General features: G+C 43.3%; 1 long non-coding RNA gene across 1 annotated transcript; it reads left to right on the top strand.

Moving 5' to 3' along the window:
* Positions 1 to 474: 474 nt before the first annotated feature.
* LOC135109585 (uncharacterized) lies at positions 475 to 23,637 on the top strand. The gene is made up of 2 exons (XR_010272809.1): positions 475 to 1,001; positions 23,319 to 23,637. It is a non-coding gene; the product is annotated as an uncharacterized LOC135109585 (long non-coding RNA).
* The last annotated feature ends 569 nt before the right edge of the window (positions 23,638 to 24,206 follow it).

The following is a 24,206-nucleotide window of genomic DNA, read 5'->3' as shown; positions in this document are numbered from 1 at the left end:
ATCATGTCCTTTGAATAGTGTGTAATCTTAACCCTGCAATGCGGTTGAATGTTCTTTGTATGAGGTATAATCTCATCCTTGCTTCATACACACTACAACAATACACTTTGGTTGTGGATCAGGCACGTGGCACTTCAACACACATACACAACACACATACGTATTGGAGTAAGCGTAAGTAGGCATTTGAAACCAAGCTGATATACATCTTTCACATTCGTGTAATGCTATCATATCTCCATTGAAAACACGTGTAATCCTATCCTTACTGCATACATAGTACATGTATACAGTTTGGTGGTGAATCTGGCAACGTAATGCTAAAGTTAAGGACTCGGGTCAGGATGGACTGCCGTTTGAAACCAAGCTAAAATTCGCCTTTCTTGAACCTGCAATGCTGATAAATGTTCTCTGTATAAGGTGTAATCTCATACTTACCTCGTGAACACTACAGGAGTACAATTTGGTGGTGAATCTGTCAATGTGACGTTTGAGGTATGGATTCAAGTCAGCGTAGATGTTTGAAACCGAGCTGAGATAAACCTTTCGTAGACCTTTCATGCTCTCATATACGTCCTTTGTATACCGTGTAATATTCAGCAATTGAGTGGCATATCCCGGCATACCAGATACCGGAAATAAAGAAAGGTATGAGAAAGACTCGAAGCAGTGAACCTCGAGAACGAACCGAGTCCCAGATTGGCCAGGCGGAGGTCCCACGCTGGCGTCACCACTCGAGGGACGAGGCGCCGCGCGGTCACGTGGATATCTGAATTGAGCGTTAATCACCTCAGTAATTGAACACCAGTGTCATTAGTTTGTGTAGTGGTCGTTAATTGTACTTTGCAGTAGTGCAGGCAAAGGAAGCGTTAGACTCTCTAGCTTCCATGGAGCTGACTTTGCCGTGGGTACTGAGCGCTGGCAGCAGGGAGTGTGGTGCTGGAGGCCTGTTCCCTGTCGTGAGTTACTCCGTGGCGACGCCGGACAGCAGTAGGAGCGAGGTACAGTTGTTGATTCATGTTTGTTGTCTTTGGTGTGCAGTCACCATGTTTTGTTTGTTTATTTCATAACACGTGTTCACATGATAACTGAGGGTAAGTAGACTTTGTGACGTCACTGATACTAGTTCCCTCCCCCCACCCCCCACAGCCTGCCGCTCCCCACGGCAGCTTGTATCCCCGCTACTGTGTTTTCCGTGATGCTGTACATATGAATATCGTGCAGTGGTGTCACGGATAGTTTGAAGCTGTTATTTGCAATTGTATTTAGTGGCAATGATTGTTGGTCGTTACCATTGTTCAATAGTTTAGTCGCGTGTATCATTGCACTTGTAAGGGAGGAGGGCATGGGAGGAAAGGGTTGAGGGGACAGCGTGATGCAGTGACAGTCATGCTTGACTTCCTATATTCTTGTACTGATATGAGAGAGACAGAGAGAGAGAGAGAGAGAGAGAGAGAGAGAGAGAAAGAGAGAGAGAGAGAGAGAGAGTAGTTCAGGCAAGAAGTAAGGGCATTGTATCAAGGGAAGGTGCAGAGGTCAAGAAAAGGTCAGGAGGTGAGGGAAGGGAGGAGGGAGGTCATTGGAGCAGGTCACCGAAGGTCATGTCTGTCTTGGTGAATGTCAGTGAGAGAGAGAGAGAGAGAGAGAGTGCGTGAGTGGCTGCCATTGTGGTGTGAAGGACGTGACAGTCATCATAATGGCCGTGGTGGTCGTTATCAGCATAATCACAATCACCATTACCACTGCTGTAACAACCACCACCACCATTGTAACCTTCAATTCCACCATCACCAACCCTACCACCATTACTGTAACCAACACACCCCCATCACAACCACCACCACCACCACCACCACCACTAACAAGGTAACCAAAACAATCACCACCACTGTAACCAGCCAGCAACGATGGTTTCACTTGTCAGATTTTTCGGGTAGAATGAATAGGGAACATTACTTGGGGAAATTCCAGAACAGGGATGATAAGCCAACTGATTTCTCTAAATGCTACTTATTGAGATGTTAATGCAGAATCTATAGGAAAATTAAGACCAGATAAATTCAAGGACAAGGATGAAAACTCTACTGATCTACTGACAATTGTGTTCATGTGCTCTAGAACGTGTCATGTATTCTACAGGGACTGTTGTTTTGTCGCATCGTTCTTATTCTCTTCAACACGCCATGAGCAGAATAAATAATAAATAGATATATAATGAGGATAACGAATGACACCTCGGCTAGACAAGGACGCCACACTGCGCTGTATATTCTAATGATGTGCTCAGGTGTATAATTCTATTCGTGTCAGAGCTTCCTTAGCGATATCAGTGTTGGTTGTTGGTATTCTTTATAGTATGTTGCTGGTGTTAGACGTTTGTCAGTGTTAGTGCCACGAACAAGACTCGCTAACGCAAGACGCCTCAGCAACAGGGTGGCAATGAACAATTCGTCCTCAGCAGCATGAAGTCGTATAAGATTTATCAGTAATACTTTCCTGGATGGCTGCAGTGACCCGGGCGTTGTGACGGAGGCGGTAATGGACCATATTCTGACACCCTTCACCACACCTTCCCTAATTACAAAAAGTTTCAGAATATAAAGGATTTTTAAGAGTGTTTTTATGCTTCTAGAGACAGAGTAACATTTTCTACATTATCAACAGGAGAAACACTCTTGAATACTGTTAATCATCTGTGGCCTTTGAAAATAGTCATGGTGGGAAAGCAGAGAGTTTCTGAACATAGGCCAGCATTTCCTCCATATCAGCCTCGCCTCCTCAGCCAGACTAGACCTTCCGTTATTGGGTGTACCGTACTGGCGCGTGCCGCGCTTTCGCTTCACGCATTTCACGCTTCATTCGCTGCCTTCATCATGCTTGCAATAGACGCTGTACTCAGCATCTGCCCCGAGACTCTACTACTTTACGATGCTTCGCTGTGTGTGGTTTTGCAGTGTTAGCAACCCCGGGTTTTGCTGATCTCGAGGCACGTGGCGGGTCTTGGAATTTAACGCCTGTTAGATAATGTGGAGTGATAAGTGAATGAGTGATGAGCGAATGAACAGACTCGGTACTAAGGTTGTTAATGGCGGGTATGTAGCTACATTTTCGCCTGCTGAAATCAAGATATAGAGATATTGTAATATCACGAGTCATAGCATATTTTTTCATAATTTCATAGCTATGAAATGGAGTTCTTACCTTTGGAATGCTCGTATGCTTGAAAAGCCACATAGACTCGTATGCTTGAAAAGACACAAAGGTTACACTCGAACACACGTCCTGGGAACCGTCCCAAGATTTCCTTGTGTTATCAGCTCTGTAATGTGGCCGAGCCCAGCTGTGCGTCCCCTCCTCGTGCCGTTAACATTGGATTTGATCAGATCAGTCACGGAGGTAATCAGACCAGTTAGTATTGGTGCTGCTGTGTGGGCATCAGTTCTGGAGCGCGGAGGTAAAGAAACAAAAGAACAAAGGCAGCGCAGTTCGGGTGGTCTGCACCGAGCCTCGCACTGTGTATTTTTCCTGGTGAATGTGTAAGGGAAGGGATTGTATTTGAAAGGTTCGTCTCCAGCAGACTGACCATTCAAAAGAAAATTTCGTCATCATGCTTATCATTTTGAACGCTGAACCCTCAATTTTTTGTATCACAGGAAAGCGTACGCGTATGTAAAGTTAGACGCTCAGATCCCATCACCTTGTCAAAAGTTACGAATTAATGTTGTATAATCCTTGAACTATTCCATCATTAGCTATTGATTGCTATGAAATACTCCAGAGATTATGAATGGAAGTAAGTGTGACCGTTCCCAGGTATATATGCCTTATCTGAAATTACACACACACGCACACACACACCTCTTTCCATCATGTAAACATTCCCTCTTATCTTCGTACCCTACACACCTCATCTTTCCTCGTCTCCCCTCTCCCTCCCCTCCCTATCCCTATCTCTCCCAGCCTCACATCACCCCCATCACCCCATCCCTGCTTCTGTATCACCGTGCACCATCTCTCCCTCTCTCCCTCAGATCGCTTCCCTGTTCTTCCTCCACTTTTCCTCCCCTCTCTTTCCTTTCTGCTTGAGATGCTTTTCTTTTTCCCCGCATTCCCCTTCGCAATATTTCCCCGCCTCTTCCTCAGGCGCCCTTCCCGAACCACTTTTCCTCCTCACCCTTTCCTTCTATCGCCTCCCTTATTCATCTCTCCTTCTCTCTCCTCTTTATTCTCTCTTCCCTTTCTCTCTCTCTCTCTCTCTCTCTCTCTCTCTCTCTCTCTCTCTCTCTCTCTCTCTCTCTCTCTCTCTCTCTCTCCTTCTCAGGCACCCTTCCCACCCACGTTTTTCTCTCTATCCCTTTCTTCCATCTTCTATATTTATTCTTCCTCTCTACTGTTTCTCTCTCTCTCTCTCTCTCTCTCTCTCTCTCTCTCTCTCTCTCTCTCTCTCTCTCTCTCTCTCTCTCTCTCTCTCTCTCTCTACCGCTGCGCCACGTCGATCCTCTGAACTGAAAAACTGCTCTTTCTCTCCAGCTTTATTTTTTTCACTTTTTTCTCCCTCCCCCACGCAAGTTATTTCTCTCGTAGGTTTATTAGAGTAATTTCCTCCTCTTCCCGGTGATTTGGCGAGATGCTTGATGGAATACACTACCCCAGTATTGCAAAACATGAAGATTCTGTCCGTCTATTTCTGTATGTCTGAGTTTGTCTCTCTCTAATTCCGAAAATCTGTCGTGTTTATCTGCTTTTTTTTGTCTCGTCTGTCTCTGTCTCTCTCTCAAAAATATGCATCATGTCTTTCTATGGCTCTCTGTGTGTGTGTGTGTGTGTGTGTGTGTGTGTGTTTTCTCTGCTGCGGAGAAAGTTATATTTTTTCTTTTTTAGTTTCATGGTTCCTCGCTCGCCTCCCTCGCTCGTCTGTTCTTGTTCTCTATGGCCTGTGTGTGTGTGTGTGTGTAGCGTTCTCTATGGCCTGTGTGTGTGTGTGTGTGTGTGTAGCGTATATACTTAATTTTATTGGCATAGTAAAAAGTGCTCTCTCTCTCTCTCTCTCTCTCTCTCTCTCTCTCTCTCTCTCTCTCTCTCTCTCTCTCTCCTGGTCAGGCGATACAAAGCGAACCTTAAAAAAACAGTAATGGCGCTACAAAAGAAAGAAAATACAGGTAGATTTAGATTTAGATTGAGAGAGAGAGAGAGAGAGAGAGAGAGAGAGAGAGAGAGAGAGAGAGAGAGAGAGAGAGAGCGCTTTGATACTTCACTTTGAAGGCGTGTGTCTGTGTGACTGTATTTACTGTCTGTCTGTCTTTTTTTTTGTGTACGGTGTGTTTGTCTGCTGCTCTGTCTGCTGCTCTCTCTCTCTCTCTCTCTCTCTCTCTCTCTCTCTCTCTCTCTCTCTCTCTCTCTCTCTCTCTCGCTCGCTCGCTCGCTCGCTCGCTCTCTCGCTCTCTCTCTCGCTCGCTCTCTCGCTCTCTCTCTCGCTCTTTCATCCACAGAAGGTAGATTTTGAGGATAAAACCGCGACCATTCAACACTTAAACTTTTCGAGCTTTTTTTTTTAATGGCAGTTGAAATGCTCTTCTGCATCTTCTCGTGTTCTTGACCAGTTTCCACATTTAAAAGTAACTAAATAGGCAAACAATTAATGAAACGAACGCATGAATAAGTAGATAAGTAAACAAATGAGTAAATAGTTAATTACGAAATCAAAATAAATGAAAAAAAATATTGAATACTCGGGCAGATAAGCAAAGTACTTGAAGGGTCAATAACCAAGTAAGATACTCGAGAATGACGTGTCTGTCCACAGCACGGCAGCTTTATACAAGTAAAGAATATAGCGAGGCGGCGGGCGGTACTTGACCCCCCTACTGTAACTTCCCTCTGAGGTTCACAGGCCACAAAGGAAGCAGGCCCAGGACTCCCCGCGGCCGACTCTCCCTCACTGCTCGCCGCTCGGGGCACAAAACTTTTAGAAACTGTCGCCGTAGATCAATAGGGAAGCTTAGGCACCACCTCACCCCGCTGATCTGCACAGCTTGGTGGGAGGAACTCTTTTTGTGCCTGGTGTTGTTGATATTGCTGTCGTGGTGGCGGTGTTGCGTTGAGGCAGCGGGTTTCCTGTTGTACAATTCAAGCCACATTAAGGCAATACTTTGTCTCTTAAGCAGGGAAGAATGAATTTTCTAGGCTTCTTGAGCAAGTTACAAGTATCCTATATTAATTATAGCATAGATTGATAATAACAATAAAATATAGAAGCAGTGAAGTAACAATAAAATACAGGAGTGAAGTCCCAGTATTGGAGGAGTAAATGTATTGTTGGCGGAGACAGTACTCATGTGTTCTGTGGTTGAAATATCATTCAGAGGAGGACAAATAGCGGGACAGGCAGTGCGGAAGCTGGCCATTACTCTTCCCAGGATGGCCTCGGTCACCGGCCTTCCCATGACCGCGCCGCGTGTCGTCCTAACGCTGAGCAGCACTTGGGTCACCACGTCTCCCAGAGGCAACACTCTTTTCTTTCAATAAACTCATCGGTCAGTGTGTAGACGTCTCTTGTCAATCGTCATGTCAGTATTTGTCACACCTTGAGGAACTTTTGCCTTGATCTGAGTCTCTTGTCAGTCCCGAGGTTGTCCCCTGCCAGTCTTTTGTCAACCTTTCGTCAGTTTTATTGTAGCGTCTCACTCTCTTCTGTCCGTCCGCCAGTCTTTTCATCGGCACCTTTTTTTTTTTTTTTCGCCAGCCTGGTGTCAGCTTCTGATTGACGCCTTGGTGACCTTTCCATACTTATTTCAACAAACATCTTCCATCCCCAATACTCCTGCGTGTTGGGTGGCTGTGCGGTGCGTTGCTCAGCTGGCAGGAGAAAGGTTAAGAGTTCAATCATGGGCACATATACTGAAATGGTTCGCTTTCTCCTAAGGTTTCTTTAATGAGCATGTAAATGATTAGTGGTGTTCTCATGTGAGCCTTTTCCTCCTCCTCTTCTTCCTCCTCCTCTACGTCATCCTACTCTTATTTTTTCTTTCTATCTTTTCTTCTTCCTTCTCTTTTTTTTTTTTTCCTTCCCCTTAACATTCTTATTATAGCTTTCCCTCACAGTCAAATAAAACACTGCACCTATGGGAGACAAGTATTTTGGGTGGCGTGGTACATTTATCATGAACTGGAGGCAGACACCTGTATATTTAGCCTGGCGCTGTTACTGCTATCTTCCCATCACTCTCCCCCATACGTGACTCCCTGTCTTGTTATGGTAAGTGGTACTGGGGCATAATTTTTCACCTTCCTTCCCGACTTGAGCCTCGAGACGTTATCAGTCAGCGGCGACCTTAAGAAAAATTATTTATCTTCTCGCTGACCTCTCGATCTTGTCATTCTTACCTTCGTCCTTGTTGTTGTTTGTTTTTATTGATATTTGTTGTTGTTGTTGTTGTTGTTGTTGTTGTTGTTTGCTGTCGTCGTCTTCCTCCTTATAATCATCATAATGTTTTCCTTTCCTCTTTTCCTCCTCCTCCTCCTCCTCCTCTGCTTCATCATCATCATCATCATCGTCTTCGTGTTCCCTCTTTCCCTCATTGCCCTTTTCGTCATCCTTTAAAGTCATCCCCCAGTCTGTTCTTCTCTTCTCTCCTCTTCATCGTCCCTTTCGCCTCGCCCTCTTCCTCCATGACCTAGTTTTCTCTTTCTTTCTTATCCTCATACCTCATCCCCTCTTCCTTTTTTTTCCCCCCCCATCACGTGCTGACTCCACCCTTCTCCCCCTCACTCCCCCATTCCTCCCACTCACTCGTCCCATTCCTCCTCTCCCCGCCCTCACGTCCGTCCCTCTCCACGCCTTCCCTGGCCGCTAATGACCAACTCCTGAAGCACCTGACAGGGACACGACGCGCCGTCAGGACACACAAGTGCTCGCCGCCTCGCTGCTGCCTCGCTAAAAATCACCGTCACGTTTGCTTACCTCAGGAGACAAAAGAGAGAGAAAATAAGAGAGAGGGAAGAGAGAAAAAGCGGGAATTAAAAAAAATAGAACGTAAGAGAAGAAAAGGAAAAGAAATTAAGGGAAGAAATTAAATGAAATTAAATTAAAGTGAAAATGTCAGGGTCTTTCAAAATTAAAGAATATTGTTCTTTTTTAGATACATTTATTTTTCATTTTTATTTATTCATTTATTTATTTTTATTTTTTTTGTGTGTGTGGAATTATGTTGATGAAAAAATAATACGTACCCCGTGCCTAGTTTTAATTAGTGTAAACAGCAGCATATATATTTATTTGCGTACATTATTACTCTCTGACTTCTTGGAGCGCGGAATGAGTGCTTTTACAGATGCATGTCACTGTGTAGCTCATACACACACACACACACACACACACACACACACACACATATTGGAGCTCCACCAGAATCGCTGGATGAAATTCTTATATTTTCTGACTATTTTTTCAGAGTTCATAAATGTAGTGTCCATCACTGACTAATGAGGAGATGCAAGGAAGGAATGGCGTTGTCTCCTACTCTCCACCTCTCTGCCAACCACAACAGCGATTCTCAGCGACAAACCACAGCAGTTGCTTTTCTGTTGTTGTTCTTTTTATGTTTTACTGTTAAGGGATACAATATTTTTTATTTATTTCCTGGTTCTTGTTACCGATCTTCGATAACAGCGATTCTCAGAAGGAGGAGGAGGAGGAAGCTATGTGATTGATTTACTTGTATATATTTTTTAAGTCACAGAAATATTTATAGTATTGTAACCTCTTAAACTGAAAGATCAGCAGCACCGTAAAAATTATTTGCACAGACGTAGTAAAGAAGGTGGAAGTTATTTGAACGATTTATTTATATATTTTTCTTTAAGTTACAGACCTATTTGCAGTATTGTAAGCTCTCAAATTGTCTAACAGTTGAAAGGTTAACAAGGCACAACTGTAGCTAAGTGGAGGCACGCTGGAAAACTGAATATTCTGGTCGAGGGACAGAGATAAGTCAGTTAGGAACAGGAGAACACGTATTCCAAACTAGTATTTAAATTTCCTAGCGTCCTCCATCCTTGTCCTTCTCAACCACCTCGTTTTCATCTTTTGTTAGTCTCTCCGTCCTCCTCCTCCTCCTCCTCCTCCTCCTCCTCCTCCTCCTCCTCTAATGTGCTGAATTAGATCATTCAAAGATACAAATCTTTCTCTACGTTAAGGAGCAATGATTACATGCAGTGCGCCAGTGTAGGGAAGCAAAGGCCTGTAATGTGCGGCTGTGGGGATCTGGGTAGCTCTGTTTTGCCGTGCTCTGCTCACACCAAAAAACTGTGAGTTCGTTCTTGCATCATAGCAATTTCTCTTATAATCAGTCATCGTTATCATTATATCTTTGTTGTGACTTATTCCATCTATATACGGTTTCCATGATGTGCATCTAAAGAATATCTATTGATGCTGTTCTGATATTAATTAAGGAATGAGTTAAAACTTTAAGATTTAATCAAACTTCGTTACAACTTTTAAACTAGTTTTTATGCTGCTATGCATTGAAATGAGACGGGTCTCAGTAGTACATTATTTAAAATTGAATTGTAAAAGATTTTCAGATAGAATGTTAATTCTGCAACAATAATAAGGCAAGACAGACGCCGGAATGTATCACTTTGCGTCAGGGACAACACAGGATAGAGCTAACCCCGGCGTGAGGATGTAAAGACGACATAAAGTACTACGCCGCGACTATCACTAAAGTGCGCCGCCAAGTTTTCCTCGATAGGTATGGTGTTAGATTTGTGGCTTTTAGTGAGTCTACATTAAACTTACTGTATGGTTGGTGCGCCATTCAGAGTGTGCCACTAAGCATCAAAGTATTAGAACCTCTGGTATACTCGTAGATAGACGACGAAGGAAGATCAAGAAATCAATGGTAAGCATTGATCCCTCACAGACCACGTGGAAGACATGAACAAAAACATTAGCAGCAGTTTTCTCGACGCTTGCTTTTACTGCATAATATTTTCTTGCAATACAATCTAGTGTGGTGAGATCCTGCAGGGAGACACAGACACAGTGCCGCAAATTGCCACAGCTCTCCCCCAACTCACTAAATGACTGCCCATCAACCTGCGTGAGGCTGAATGAACACCTCGGGCTTGGCGCTGTCCTGCCGCCACGACCTGCCGATGCCCGACTGACAACACTGAATGCCTGGAATGGAGGGATGAGATAGTAGTAGTGTTATAAAGGCCATCAGTTATATAATGTAAGGAATGTTACAGAAGCAGTGTTATTTAGACTTTTTTTCGTCCTAGTCGTCTTTCCTCGCTTAATATTCTCTTTCTCTCTCTCTCTCTCTCTCTCTCTCTCTCTCTCTCTCTCTCTCTCTCTCTCTCTCTCTCTCTCCAGATCAACTTGACGGGCAGGATCCTCTCGTTCCCATTCCCATTCCCAATCTCACATCCTCCTCCTCCTCCTCCTCCTCCTCCTCCTCCTCCCCCTTTCGTTCATTTATTCCAGTTCCACTCCCCTTCTCTTCCGCCTCTTGGTACTTCACATCAGCATCCGTTGATAGATATGTTCCTCCTCCTCCTCCTCTTCCTTCTCCTCCTCCTCCTCCTCCTCCTCCTCCTCCTCCTCCTCCTCCTCCTCCTCCAATTTCTCTTTCCTCGGTACCTCTTCCTCCCCTTTTTTTTTTCATCTTACCATTATCTCCCTCTTCTTCCTCCCCTCGTCCACCTCCTTCTTCTCCTTCTCTTTCTCTTCCTCCCTCCTTCCTTTCTCCTTTTATATTATCCCTGTCTTTTCTTTCCCTCTTCCTCCTCCTCCTCCTATTTTTGCAGTTCTTTCCCTTCTCCTCCCTCCCCTTCCTTCCTTTTTCTCCTTCCATCTTCTATCTACTTCCTTGCTCCACTTCTCGCTTTCTCCTCCCCACCTCAAGCTCCCTCCTTTCCTCGCCTTCTCTTCCCGACACATGCAATTGGTTTCCGTCAGACGAAGGATCCCTATGATTGGTAGTGGTTGGCTGGGTGGAGGAGGTCCCCAGGCGTCACGTATCTAGTCCTATACACACAATACTTAGGGGTGTCCGTGGGGCCTCCTTCCCTTCACTCGTATAATTATGTGCTTCATGAGGCGGTTCTTTATGTCTCCGCCTGGACACATCATCGCGTTTGGTGTCTGTAGGAGTGAATTTAACGCCACGTGGGTGTGAGGGGTGTGGGTGTGTTGTGTGTGGTTATCACTGGGAATGATGTGTCGTTCATTGGGAGTAAGTTTGTATTCAGTGTTACGTTTGTGTGTTTTGTTGTTGGCGTGTGGAGTTGATGCGGTGCTGCGTGGGATTGAGGTGCTTGTTAGTATTGTTCGGTTACCTTTTTTTTTTTTTTTTACGTAAGAGTGGTTCTGGCCGAGGGCAACAAAAATGTGAAAGGCATGAACTGACCCTAAAGAGGACAGTTCAAAGGAGAATCCAAAATTATGAGAGGTGTCTAGAAATCTTCTACTACTACTACTACTACTACTACTACTACTACTACTACTACTGCTACTACTACCACAGCTTCAAATGAAATTTCAGACGGAGTGTACAGTGTAGCTACATGGTATATAATGTATAGTATATATGAACTGTATTGACAAACCCGCACATTAATATGATGACTGGTGGTGTCGGCAGGCAGGACGGGGCGGAGGCTATCCCTGAATGACGAGATACCAGCCGGCCACATGTCCTAACGAATATTGTTCAGCGGACTTCAATTTGTTCTGCCTCGTGTTTCGTGGGCCGGAATGCAATGTTTGTACTAAACAAGGCTGTGGGTCGGACGGTTGGCCTCTGCTGGCCACACTGACCCGCGGGTTGGACGCTGCTGACCCTTGGTTCAGTCACATTTTGAATGGTGAAGCAGCTTACGTGTTCTGCCACTGGCTTACCGCTGCAGTGTTTGTTGTTTTTACGTGTTTTTTTTTCAGTATTTCTTGCTATTGCAGTATTTCTATTTAGAGTTCAAATTTGTTCTGTATATTCAATCCTTACCTCGTGACTTCTGAAATATTGAATCACCTTATACATTTCTGTCACACGCTTAATAATTTATGCTCTGTGTTGTGAAAGGACAGCAAAAACATATCTATCAACAATTCAGACCACATAACAGCATCATAACTTAAAGAACAAAATGTGGAATACGTGACAAAGACAGTACAGTCAAGTAAGAGTTGCTAGAGAGACAGACATGCACATTGCTAGGCTGACTCGTGATGGCACACAGCACCGCCCGTATCTCTAGTTCCCCTCAAGCTAACGGTCCCTCGTAGACAGCCAGGCGAGGAGTCACGCACGTTTAGTAAAAAGAAGAGAATTTGTGCAATGTACTGACGGTAACTTCCCTTATGGACAGGCGAGGAGTCACGCAAGTTAGTTAAAAAGTAAAAAAAAAATATGCAATGTACAGACGGTAACTCGTACAGGAAGGTGAATGATACAATAGTCATGCCTTGGCCCTAGATCAAGAGTACAATAGGTTCTTCCTCTTCATTGTAGACCAACACGAAGGTAACCACAACACAAACACGGACATCTACAGTGGTTCCCATAGATTTAGTAAGGACATATTCACCTGTAATGACATCTTCTAATTAAACCTTCGCTCCGGCACTCAGTTAACCCTCAGTTGTATTTACAGGGACAATACACACACAGGTTCTCAGTATACCGTCCCTTCTTTCTCATCAGCCCTCATTCCTCTGCACAGGCTCTTAGTTAAGCCTTATCCTCTTCTATTTAGGTAGACAATACACATCTACCTCTCCTCTTTCTCATCAACCCTCGCTTTCCCCGACGCCTTATTTGTTTGTCCCGTGGTCTCTTATGTTCAGCGGCGCAGTCTTAGGAGGAAAATCACTGTCGCGCGGGAGGGAGTATTGCAGTGACTAGTGGAAGATATGGCTTGGCGGTGACTCGTGGCTGAAATGGTAAGTGCGGGTTAAGGCAACACGCCACCCCGCCATCCCCTTACTGACCCTGAGGCGTCTAGTAAAATCCGCCCATTTGTTCAACGGCAGCAACGTTTTGTCGCGTCAAGGAGAAAGGAACACGGGGAGGCGGCAACAGTGGGATGCAGTACAAATGGGGGACGGAAATATGAAAACAACATTTGTTTGCCACGGTAAAACAAAGCAAACACGTTAGCGCCATCAGCACAAAGCACGCTCTCTGGCGCTGACGGAGCCAACATACAGCCCGGCTTGGAATCACGGACATTAAGCGTATTGTAGCGTACCTGAGCCGCAGGGAGCCGAAAGGTACGCACAAGTAATGCGTTTATGCCAAAAGTAGCGTAATGGTGTCGAGGAGAGTAGCGAGGGAGGCGTGACCCTTACACCGCGAGGAGGAGAGAAGAGGGTAACACTGAATGATATAAATAAATTCAGATGGGGAGCGTGAAACAGTAGAAGCATCTTGGGAAAGTGTTTTGTGTAAAGCTGACGGGGGGACGAGAGAGTGAGAAGGTTCCTGCAGACGAAGGGTGGGTGAGTGTGAGTGTGTGTGTGTGTGTGTGTGTGTGTGTGTGTGTGAGTGGGCGGAGGGACAGAGAAAAGCTAGGGAGTGAATGTAGGAGGGGAGAGAGAGAGAGAGAGAGTAGGGCTAATAGAGGTTGTCGAGGCGTGTGCGTGGGGAGGGAACCGTAGGAGTGCGGGGGCGAAGAGTCAAGAGGGAGAATACGGGAAGGGGAGAGAAAGTGGATGGGTATGCGTGGGAGAGGACGACGGGAGAGAGGAGAAGAGTAAGTTTTTAGGGACAAGTGTGAATGGGGAGGGTATATTTGGGGAGAAGGCTGGGTGAGAGGCAAAGTGATGGGGGAAAGAGATGTGGATAACAAAAAGGTGTGAATGGGAAGGGGGGAAGAATAGTTATATGGAGGGAGAATGTTTGGGGAGAGAGGGAAAGCACTGGGCGAGGGAAACACAGGGAGAGGGAAGAGTTACACAGCAGGGTGTTGGGAGGAGCGTGTGTGGGCAGAGAAAACTCATGCTCGTCATATTTTTGTGTGTTTGCTTTAACCTCGGTGGTGGAGGTGGTGGTGGTGGTGGTGGCGGTGGCGGCGGCGGCGGTAGTGGTGATGGTGGTGGTAGTTGTTGTTGTTGTTGTTGTTCTTGTCGGTAGTGGTGGTGTTTTTGGTTTTGTTGTTGTTTTGTTATTCTTCTTGCTTTCCTTGTTTTCTTCTTGTTTCTCTTCTTTTCTTCTTGTTTTTCGTTGCTGCTGATGTTGTTGTTTTTGTTGTTGTGGTTGTTGTTGTTTCTCAAAATACTCTTGGCATGCCACATACTTAGGTACATATTTCTTCTTTTCTAAGACTATACAGTAGTTTTAATGTTTATTGATATTCGGTTCAACTATTTGATCATAATAGATTAACATTTCAACTCTACATACTAAGTTAACATTAACCCTAATACCAGGTACCGCAATATTTTCTTGATTTCCAGAATTCTTCACTTTTTTTTTTGTCACCCCTCCATTACTCTCGAAAAAAGAAGTTAAATTACTCCAAAACAGTAATTTACCGCCAGCTTTGGAACACTAAAGACAACCAAGCGGCGGCCTGAGTGGTGAGGTGCGGGAATGCGTTACGTGAATTACATTAAGACGCCACTGTGAAATAATAAAGCACGCTGGGCTGTGATGTACGTGGCGGAGGTAAAAAAGAAGAGGAGGAGGAGGAGGAGGAGGAGGAGGAGGAGAGAAAGTCCATTATATTTTTGTCCACTTTGTTTTGTGTTTTCTTTCCAGTGCTTATTTTCCTCATTTGTTTGTTTGTTTTTGTTTGGTTGGTCGGCTGTTGTTGTTGTTGTCTGTTGTCGTTATTCTTGCTGTTGTTGTTGTTGTTGTTATTCTTGTTCTTGTTGTTTTGGTGGTGGTGGTGGTGGTGGTGTTGAGTGTGTGTGCTACAATTACTGTTATTGTTATTGTTGGTGTTGCTGTTCTTGTCTTCTTTTTTTTTCTCTGTTCTTTTGTTTTCCTTTTCTTCCCGGTGATAATAACAATAACAAGTTAGAGAGAGAGAGAGAGAGAGAGAGAGAGAGAGAGAGAGAGAGAGAGAGAGAGAGAGAGAGAGAGAGAGAGTATCTGTCAGGCTGGAGTGTTAACAAACCCTCTCGAGGCAGACAGTCACGTGTGCTGTCCTTTGCTGTGTGACGCAAGGTTGCCGGGGGGAAGTGAACACTACGAAATATCTCGAAATTAATCTTGTTGGCACATACAATTGCAACACAGGTCACAACAACACATGACCAGACCAATACTTCGTCGTCTGGGTTGTGAAAGACTTATGACTCTCCTGAGAACTTTTCAAAGATCAGAGAAATTATTTATTGGCCGGGTTCTCACTTGAGATTTTCCTTTTGATGGTGCAGTGTCCTTGTTAGACTACCACTAGAATCGTGATAACACCCTTGAAATCTCAGGAACTTCCACAAAACGTTGCAAAATGCCATCTTAACTTCGTACTGAATCCTGAGAAAGTAGATATGACGGTAGTTTAAAAGTTGAGCATATAAAAAACAAATTTGACAGTAGAAAAAAAATAAGCTACCAGGTTCAAGGTTCGTAAGTGTCGCGTATTCTTAAGAGAGAGAGATTGCGAATTGTGGTTATGCTTCTGTGTGTCGGCGAAGTAGGGCAGTCTGTCTGACCAGATATAATATGTGCTTTAGGTTGACGTTAAATCATGAACATGCCAGCCGTTCACTCTTATTATTTTATAGTTGATACAAAATGTGAAGAAGAGAATATTTCATAGAACAGGAGATTAACTTCTCTGATGGGAAAAAAAAAGTTCAGTGGCAGCGAGGCATTGTGTGAAGCAATATTTTACATACACTCTTTTAAGAATGAAAGAATAACAATATATATATATATATATATATATATATATATATATATATATATATATATATATATATATATATATATATATATATATATATATATATATATATATATATATATATATATATATATATATATATATATATAAAGAATGAATAAATAAAGCTGATGGAAGGGAAGCTGGCGCAGGTCACCGTCCGGTCAGCCCCGCCTCGCCGCGCTGCAGGCGAGGCCGCTGAGGGACAAAGGTATTGCAAGTTTAGAGTGGAGTTGAACGACTGCTGCAGCGAGCACCAGGGAAACTTGCCTCGCTATTCCTGCCTGTGGACGACTCGGGGCGGCGGAGACCGCTGCTGGTGAGAGCTGGGCAGAGCTGTATACTTCTACGCTGTGAAGCCACGGAGGCAAAACCGGCTCCGTATTCACCGTGAAGCGAGGACAGTGAGCGAGGTTGCTGAGTTCAGTACATTAAACAGCATTTGTTTGTCCTGCAAGATTCTTTCCTCTCGTCTGCAGATTAAACTATGTTTGACTCTCTCTCTCTCTCTCTCTCTCTCTCTCTCTCTCTCTCTCTCTCTCTCTCTCTCTCTCTCTCTCTCTCTCTCTCTCTCTCTCTCTCTCTCTCTCTCTCTCTCTCGCTCTGTGTATGTGCGTGTGTGTGTGTTCACTGTTTTACGGTAGTAACAGATGATGTTACCTTCGATGCATTCATTATTCACAACCATCCCAGCTGAGGCAGAGGTTAAATTACAGATGTGAATGCTTCCTGTCTATTACACTGGTGGCTGAGAGGATCACCTACCTTCATTAAGAGGCTCACAGCGTGCCAGTCAAGCCCACAGATGTAAGAGTATTAGTTGGTTCTAGTGTGTCTATTACCCGCACACAATCACAAGGATAATTGATGCCAAGAAAACGCGGAAATACCCACTCAAAACTATCAGTCATTTCCCGTCAAAAAAGAGTATCGGCAATGACATTAACTTTCAGACTCGCTGGGTTTGAGATTTTGCTGCTGCACGATTTCTTACCCAAACCAAATGCGAAGGTCTGACCACTTCACCTTTATGGCAGACCAGAGGGGCTTTTTCTTGCTGAACCACGTTTTTACATCGCTTTTTCCTTCCACTGCACTACACGTTACCTTGTGTCCGGGTCAGGTACAGTTGCGCTAAGTAACAGACATATTCAAAGGCTTTCAGGAATGAATATTAGTCATGTACTTTCACCTGTCATATATCCTGTTCTTAGTCACTGAGGACCTCTCAATATGGAGCAGTTCATTGGTCTATATATCAATTTCTATTACTGGATATTGTAACGATCACCATTTAGGGCAATCGTACATAACTATATGCTACCTATTATTTCTGCCAGTAATTTCCGCCAACAAAAAGAAAGTCGTGAATGTCTCGTGTTTCTGATCACGTTTCTATCACAGCTCTCTTTTATTTGCTATCATTGTTCCTAGAAAACGGAGAGGAGTGACGCATTACAGGGGAGAATTGCAGTGGGATCTCTTCTTTAAACCTTCCATCTTTTTTCCGTCAGGCTTCGGGGAAAGTGCTCAGTCTTTGTAGTGTTGCTGTGGCTGAGAAGTTTCACGTCTTTATTGGTAATTGCTGTAAGACTACTCGTCTGCCTCTTCCTTTTCTCCTGTTTATGGTCCATACTCTGAAACGCCTTGCTCTCTCGCCACGACTATTTTCAAAAGCCACAAAGATCATTAAGCGGATTATCAAGAGTATTTCTCCTGTTGATAGTGTACAAATCTCAATAATCTGTCGTTAGAACCATTAAAATATTCTTAAGAAACTCTGCAATTTTAACTAGAGCCTTTTGAATGTAGTGGGGGAGCGGCGCAGGTGTTTCAGAATATGATCCTATCTATGGCTGCTTTCACGGTGAGCGGAAGATGAGGAAGACCCAGGAAAGGTGGAAAGACTCAGTATAAAACACATGAGACAAAAGAATAAGGGAAAGAATGAAACAAAATAGAAACACCCGGAAAAGGCTCATTAAAAACAGCGAAGAATAGTATAGTGGTGCAGTAGTGAGAATTCTGAAGATAGATTTACCTAGCACCGTGTTTCCGCTAAGTAAAATGAACAGGGCACAGTAACAGAGAAGAAAAAAAAAAATTGTTTAGTTTGAACTGGAAAGAAAAATTCAAGTCAAGACTGAATTACAACACTATTGGTTTCCGAAGTACATTTCCTTTCCCAATAGTGTTAAATCTGAATAAAGTAGCCTGGAAATATTAAAAAGTAGAGTTGAGGTGCAATTTCAAGGTAGATTTCAACATCTCGCTATTGTGTAACGGAGAGAGTTATCTTTTACTTCAGAACCAATAGAGTGAATGTGTGCAATTCTAAAGGCGACCCTGCGTGGAGCGTGGGGCGAGGGAGCGCCATCAGGAACAGCCTCACCTTGTTGATTCTACGTGCGGGGGGAGAGATTGCCCCTTTGTGTCCTCATGAAAAGACTGTGGGAATAAATGTATAGACGAGGGGACGAGGGAGCCAGCGTCCACTTGATACCAACTTAACCACCACCACCACCACCACCACTATTTCTGCCACCACCTCGACTATCGCCTCCAACTCCTCCACCACCACAGCTATCACCGCCACTTATGAAAAGACTGTGGGTATAAATACATTGGTAGACGAGGGGACGAGCGAGCCAGCGTGCAATTCATACCTACTTAACTTTTACCACCATCACCACTATATCTGCCGCTGTGTGTGTGTGTGTGTGTGTGTGTCGCGATAATTCCAATATAACAAAGTGGAATTAATAAGAGGGATTATACAACGTTTTTGTATCAGAGGAAATCAAATGTGCTGCAAAACTGTGGTGGGACAAAAAAACATAATCATATAATAATAATAATAATAATAATAATAATAATAATAATAATAATAATAATAACAATAATAATAATGATAATAGTAATATTGAAAATAATAATAATGACAACAGTAACAGTAATGCGATAATATGATTACTCTATTATACTGTAATGTGATAATGATAATAGTAATATGAAAATTGCTGACAATTTATATATTCCTTCGTGTCAATCCTTGATTATTAACCTCAAAGAATTAAGAAAAGTTTGCCTGTTTGTCTATTAATTGATTTTCTTTTTTCTGTCTCTGTGTGCACGCGCGAGCACACACACACACACACACACACACACACACACATACTATTGATCCACTCCACTACTTTTTTTACCTTCACCTCGTCCATCCGTCCCTTCATCCCTTTGTTTTCAGGCAATAAATAAGTAAGAAAAAACGACCACAACGGTGCAGGTGGTCAGCGGCCGCCGGCGACCTGCCCTTGTTTTTATATTTATCTTTCATACATCCTGAGGCACCGATACTTGTAGGCTTTGTTGGTGGGTCGATTGGGGACTTAATTCTTGAAGGTTTGGGTGGTCACCTCGTGCCGCGGTGACGCAGGTGAGGGGTTGACGTTATCAGGTATAAGCTGGAGTGTCCCTCTGTACTCCACGCAGTAGTACTAAAGCGTGTATTCTGAAACACTATGCTCTCTCGCCATGACTATTTTCAAAGGCCACACAGATGATTAGCCGGGTTCCCAAGAGTGTTTCTTCTGTTAATAATGTAGGAATCTTGTTAATCTGTCACTAGAACCAAAAAAACACCCTTAATCCGTCCGAGTACAAGTACGAGCCTTTGAATTTATAGTAGTAGAGAAGCAGCGCAGAGGTGTTTCAGGATACGGCCCTAACTTATTTTTTTACCCTGAGCAATTTATTAAATTATAAAAAATCATGGAAACACCCTTGAAAACCATAATAACCTCCACCAGAGCTTTAAATCTTGTCGAAATAAGACGTGGTAACATTCAATAACCCTTACTTGAGTTTCCCAGTTCGGTACGCTGACCACTTGGCGCTGCCCTCCCGTTTGAACAAATCCGGCTTCCACCGATTAGAGGCGGCCACTTGAGATACGCGGAGGCCACTTTTGTATTAATGATTTGGAAAAGAACTGGAGAGCATCGAGGGGATTAGGTTAGACACGGTAAGTCGAGGAACTGAAGGACGCTAGATTTAGTACGGGACCGATTTACCATTATTCTTATTTATTCATTCTTGGTAGTGACTGATAATATGCATTATTATATTGATAATACTACAAGGGTTACGGTTAGACGCGGTAAGGCGAGGAACTAACGCACGCGAGATTAAGTACGAGGCCGATCTGTCATTAGTAGTTACTCGTAAGATGCTCTATTCGCATAATAGCGTTGTTATGTAAGATGGACACAGGGGAGAGCAGGGTTCTTGGTATGGTGGTGTATTTGCGTTAAGTGAGTCAGGGCTGTGATTTTTCAATGTAATTTTAGATTTGCTTTCGGACTGTCCTCTTTAGGGACTGACACCTTTTTCACCATTTTTTGTTGCCCTTGGCTAGAGCCGCTTATACACACACACACACACACACACACACACACACACACACACACACAGAAAAAAAAAAGTATCCAGATACTCTTAATGGCTGATGCAACGATGGTGGTGGTGGTGATGGTAGTGGTGGTGATGATATTGGTGGTGGTTGTGGTGATGGTAGTGGTGTTGATGGTGGTGGCAGTAGTGGTTGTGATGATGATGGTTATAGTGGTGATGGTGGTGGTGGTGAAGCTCCCTGGAATGTAAGAATGAGGCTGCAACATTTTCCTGAAATATTTTTGTATTTAAAGGGACACAGTTTGCTGGTGCTGGAGGCGTTCCCAGGGTGACGAGGTGCGTGGGATGGGGGAGGTGGTGAGGTACAGAGGAAGGGGAGGGGAGGACGGGAGGCAGGTGGGAGGGGAAGGGAGGGGAATTTGATGGGGAGGCGTAACGTTGTGTGAGATAGAGAAGGATAAACCTAGGGAGAGAGGCAAGATGATGGGGAGAGGAGGAGGGAGATGATAGGGAAGAAGGAGAGACGGAGAGAGAAGTGGTAGAGGGAACAGAAGTGAGAGGGAAAGAGGAAGAAAAAGAAGAAGATAAGGGGGAAGGAAAGATGAAGAGAGATGGTAAAGTAAACGGAAAAGAAGGGAAAAGAAGAAGGAAAGGGAAAGGAAGAAAATGAGGAGAGATGGAAGATAGGATGTTTGGATAGAGAAGAGATGAGGTAAGAGTAGATAAGAGAACAAGCATTGGAAAGGAAGGCGAGAAGGAAGAAAGGATGCGAGGTCGGAGGAGAGAACGATGCATGCATTGGGAATGGGTTACATAGGAAGAAAGGAAGAGGCAAAGGATAGGAAGGATAAGATGTTGGGATGAGAAAGGATTATTGACTGATAGACTGATATAAATGTGCAACAAAAGGAAGAAAAAAAAGGAGAGAGGAAGAAAGGAGAAAAGGATGATAAGCGAAAGAGTAGTAAGGGAGATAAAGAAAAAAGGGATAAAAAATATTATTAATTGAATATTATTGATTGAATGATTTCATGGCTCAGAAAAAAGGAAGGAAAAAAAGGAAGGAGCAAGGAAGAAAGGAACGAGGGATAAGGATGATTAGCGAGAAAGTGCTGGGAGGAATGTGAAGATAAGGGAAGGGAATGAAAAGGCAACATGGAGATTATCAAAAGGAATGCTGCACCCAACTCTTTATAGAACTCCCATTATGAAACAGTTAATTATTCCAAACACTAATTTCTATTCAGACATGGAGTTCAGTGGACTTTGTGGCATCACTACCTGGGGCAGCTGCACAAAGGCGGGTGAATTATAAGAACTCCATTCATCAAGGGAAGCTATTGAAAGACTCACATGATACTTCAGAATATCAAGTTATTTCAGATTACAGAATTTTCAGGAATATTACCATAGAAATTGCAGTGTTTATGACTAATTCACTGTAGTTCATTCGTCCATGATTTCCAATCACTCTGGAGTAGATATTAAGTGTTCATTTTGGATTCCAGTTTTTAGAAAATGTAGTATTGCCATTTCATTAGTCTATTTATTAATTCGTAACCAACCTGCAGGCATGAAGTGCACTGGAGTGAATATTGAAAGTTTGTCTTGGATTACAGTCTTTTAGGAATATAGTACGTAGATGCGGTAGGTAGAATATAGTAGGTAGATAGAGAGACAGACAGAGAGACAGATAGATAGCTAGATACATAGATAAATAGATAAGTATATAAATGGAGAGAGAGAGAGAGAGAGAGAGAGAGAGAGAGAGAGAGAGAGAGAGAGAGAGAGAGAGAGAGAGAGAGAGAGAGAGAGAGAGAGAGAGAGAGAATTATCCATCACAGTTTATATGCAAATCATTAAAGATATATCATATCAACATTTACAACATATACAACATGAACTGAAAAGAAAGCACAGTGGAGTTTGTCATAACTACTTTAGGGAACTCTAGTAATATTGCAGTTGTTCAGGCATCTGTACTTAATATTGCCTTGCCAAGTGTATATACTTAATATTGCCTCGCTAACTGCATATACTCAATATTGGCTGGCCAACTGTATGTACTAAATATTGCCATGCCAATTTATTAGTTAACAATAAAGTACTCTGCAGTGAGGTCCGCACGTCCTAGCTGGCTGTGGCCGTATCGCGCCGCACACTCACCCCGCAAAGCCGTGTGTTTTTTTATATTATTATTTTTGCCACAAGCCGATATTAATTCTAGTTCCATTATAATAACATGGAAATCGCAATTACCTTTTAGCCATTAATTTTCGCTGCTAAATTCTGTGAATTATAGCGTGACGTAATAGACAGTCAAGAGCGTCACTTCTTTAGCGTCACACTGCACTGCTATTTTTTTTTTATAATTATTTTTTTTTAATGCATAAGGGGCTCTGATCAAGGGCCATAAAAATGACTCTTAATACCATATTTTTTTCTTTCTGCCATAACTGAAGCCAAATTCTTTGTGTAAGAAGGCCCCTGACCAAGGAAAACAATAACTGGTGAAAAAAAAAAAACACACTTAAGGCGCCAGACTCAGAGGAAAGAGTTCAAAGGCAACTCCAAAATTATCTCGGGAAGTGTCTTGAAGTCTCCCTCTTGTTGGTCTTGTCCTTCTGTCGAAAACGTGGAGTGTATATTGTCCCCGCACGACCAAAGCTTTGAATTCTGAAGATTACTCTTTTTATAAGTTCCAAGTAAAAGAAACCTAAGAGGGCAGAAGCTCAGTCGTGTTCTCGTGGGTGACTTTGCCAGTGATGAAGAATCCTTGTTCAGTTAACACTCTCGAAAATCTCAATAACATCTAATAAAGCCAAAGGATGGTGCAGAATCCTTGTTAAATTAAGCCGTACAGTCATGAATACCCAAAATGACGTGCTTTATACGAAAACCTGTTGGAAATCGAAATAAAACACACTTAGAATACGGAATAAAGAATAATATCGTCAATTTATTATGTCTTCGTATCTCCAACTCCTTCTATTTTCCAGACCCGTGATGTTCCTCCAGCTTGCACAATACAAATGATCGAGATTGACATTTTTCTATCTGTTGAGCGGCAGACGGCGCGGACAGAAGGAATGACAGAAACTCCTCGCCTCTTCTCTCCTGCAGCACAGCCAGGAGGACACTGGGGAATAAATCCTTCACCACGCAGCTTTAATGTAAACCTTAAAAGGATGCGTCGTAATCTTTATCCTGGAATCCTATCTTCGTCGTCTTTGTCCTCCTTGCCTCAGCCCAGACCATCTAGTGTCTCTTGCTTCAGATGAGGCTGTGCAGTTTGTCACATAAATAAGTTTACTGCTGTTTGTTGTTCTTGTTTCGTGATTATTTTGTTTCTTGTCCTTGCTCATTCGTCTCCTTTTCCTTGTCCTCTTCTACCTTCTCCTCCTCCTCCTCGTGTGTGTGTGTGTGTGTGTGTGTGTGTTTATTTTGGTTGTGTTTCTTTGTGTTTCTCTCCTCCATCTCCTCCCACACACACACACACACCAGATATCGTAGGGGACTACAGAGGAAAGAAGGCTGAGGTGCAGAGGTGTGCAAGACTGTTTATGTGGAAATAAATGGCAAGGTAGTGGGCGTCCCTGCGCGGACACTGGGGCTGGCCACTCCAGGGAGGTTGGAGGATGCAGGAAAGTGTTTAGGGGTCGTACTTTCAAGACTCTTTTCTCATCAGGACAGTTTTCAAAGGAATTAGTTGGGTTTTCATGGATTTTTTTCTTGTATTTTGTCACTAATGTTAAATTATTGAGGAGCAAAAAAAGAAATTGTTTTTAGATTTGCGCGATGAACGAGAGGAAAGACGAGAGAAGGAACACAATAAAACATAAGAGAATAAATTCATATGTTTGTGTAATAAACTATACTATTTCATC

The sequence above is a fragment of the Scylla paramamosain genome, chromosome 19 (assembly GCF_035594125.1).
Source record: "Scylla paramamosain isolate STU-SP2022 chromosome 19, ASM3559412v1, whole genome shotgun sequence".
In the NCBI taxonomy this organism is placed as follows: domain Eukaryota; kingdom Metazoa; phylum Arthropoda; class Malacostraca; order Decapoda; family Portunidae; genus Scylla; species Scylla paramamosain.
This window is presented reverse-complemented; position numbering and strand designations above follow the sequence as displayed.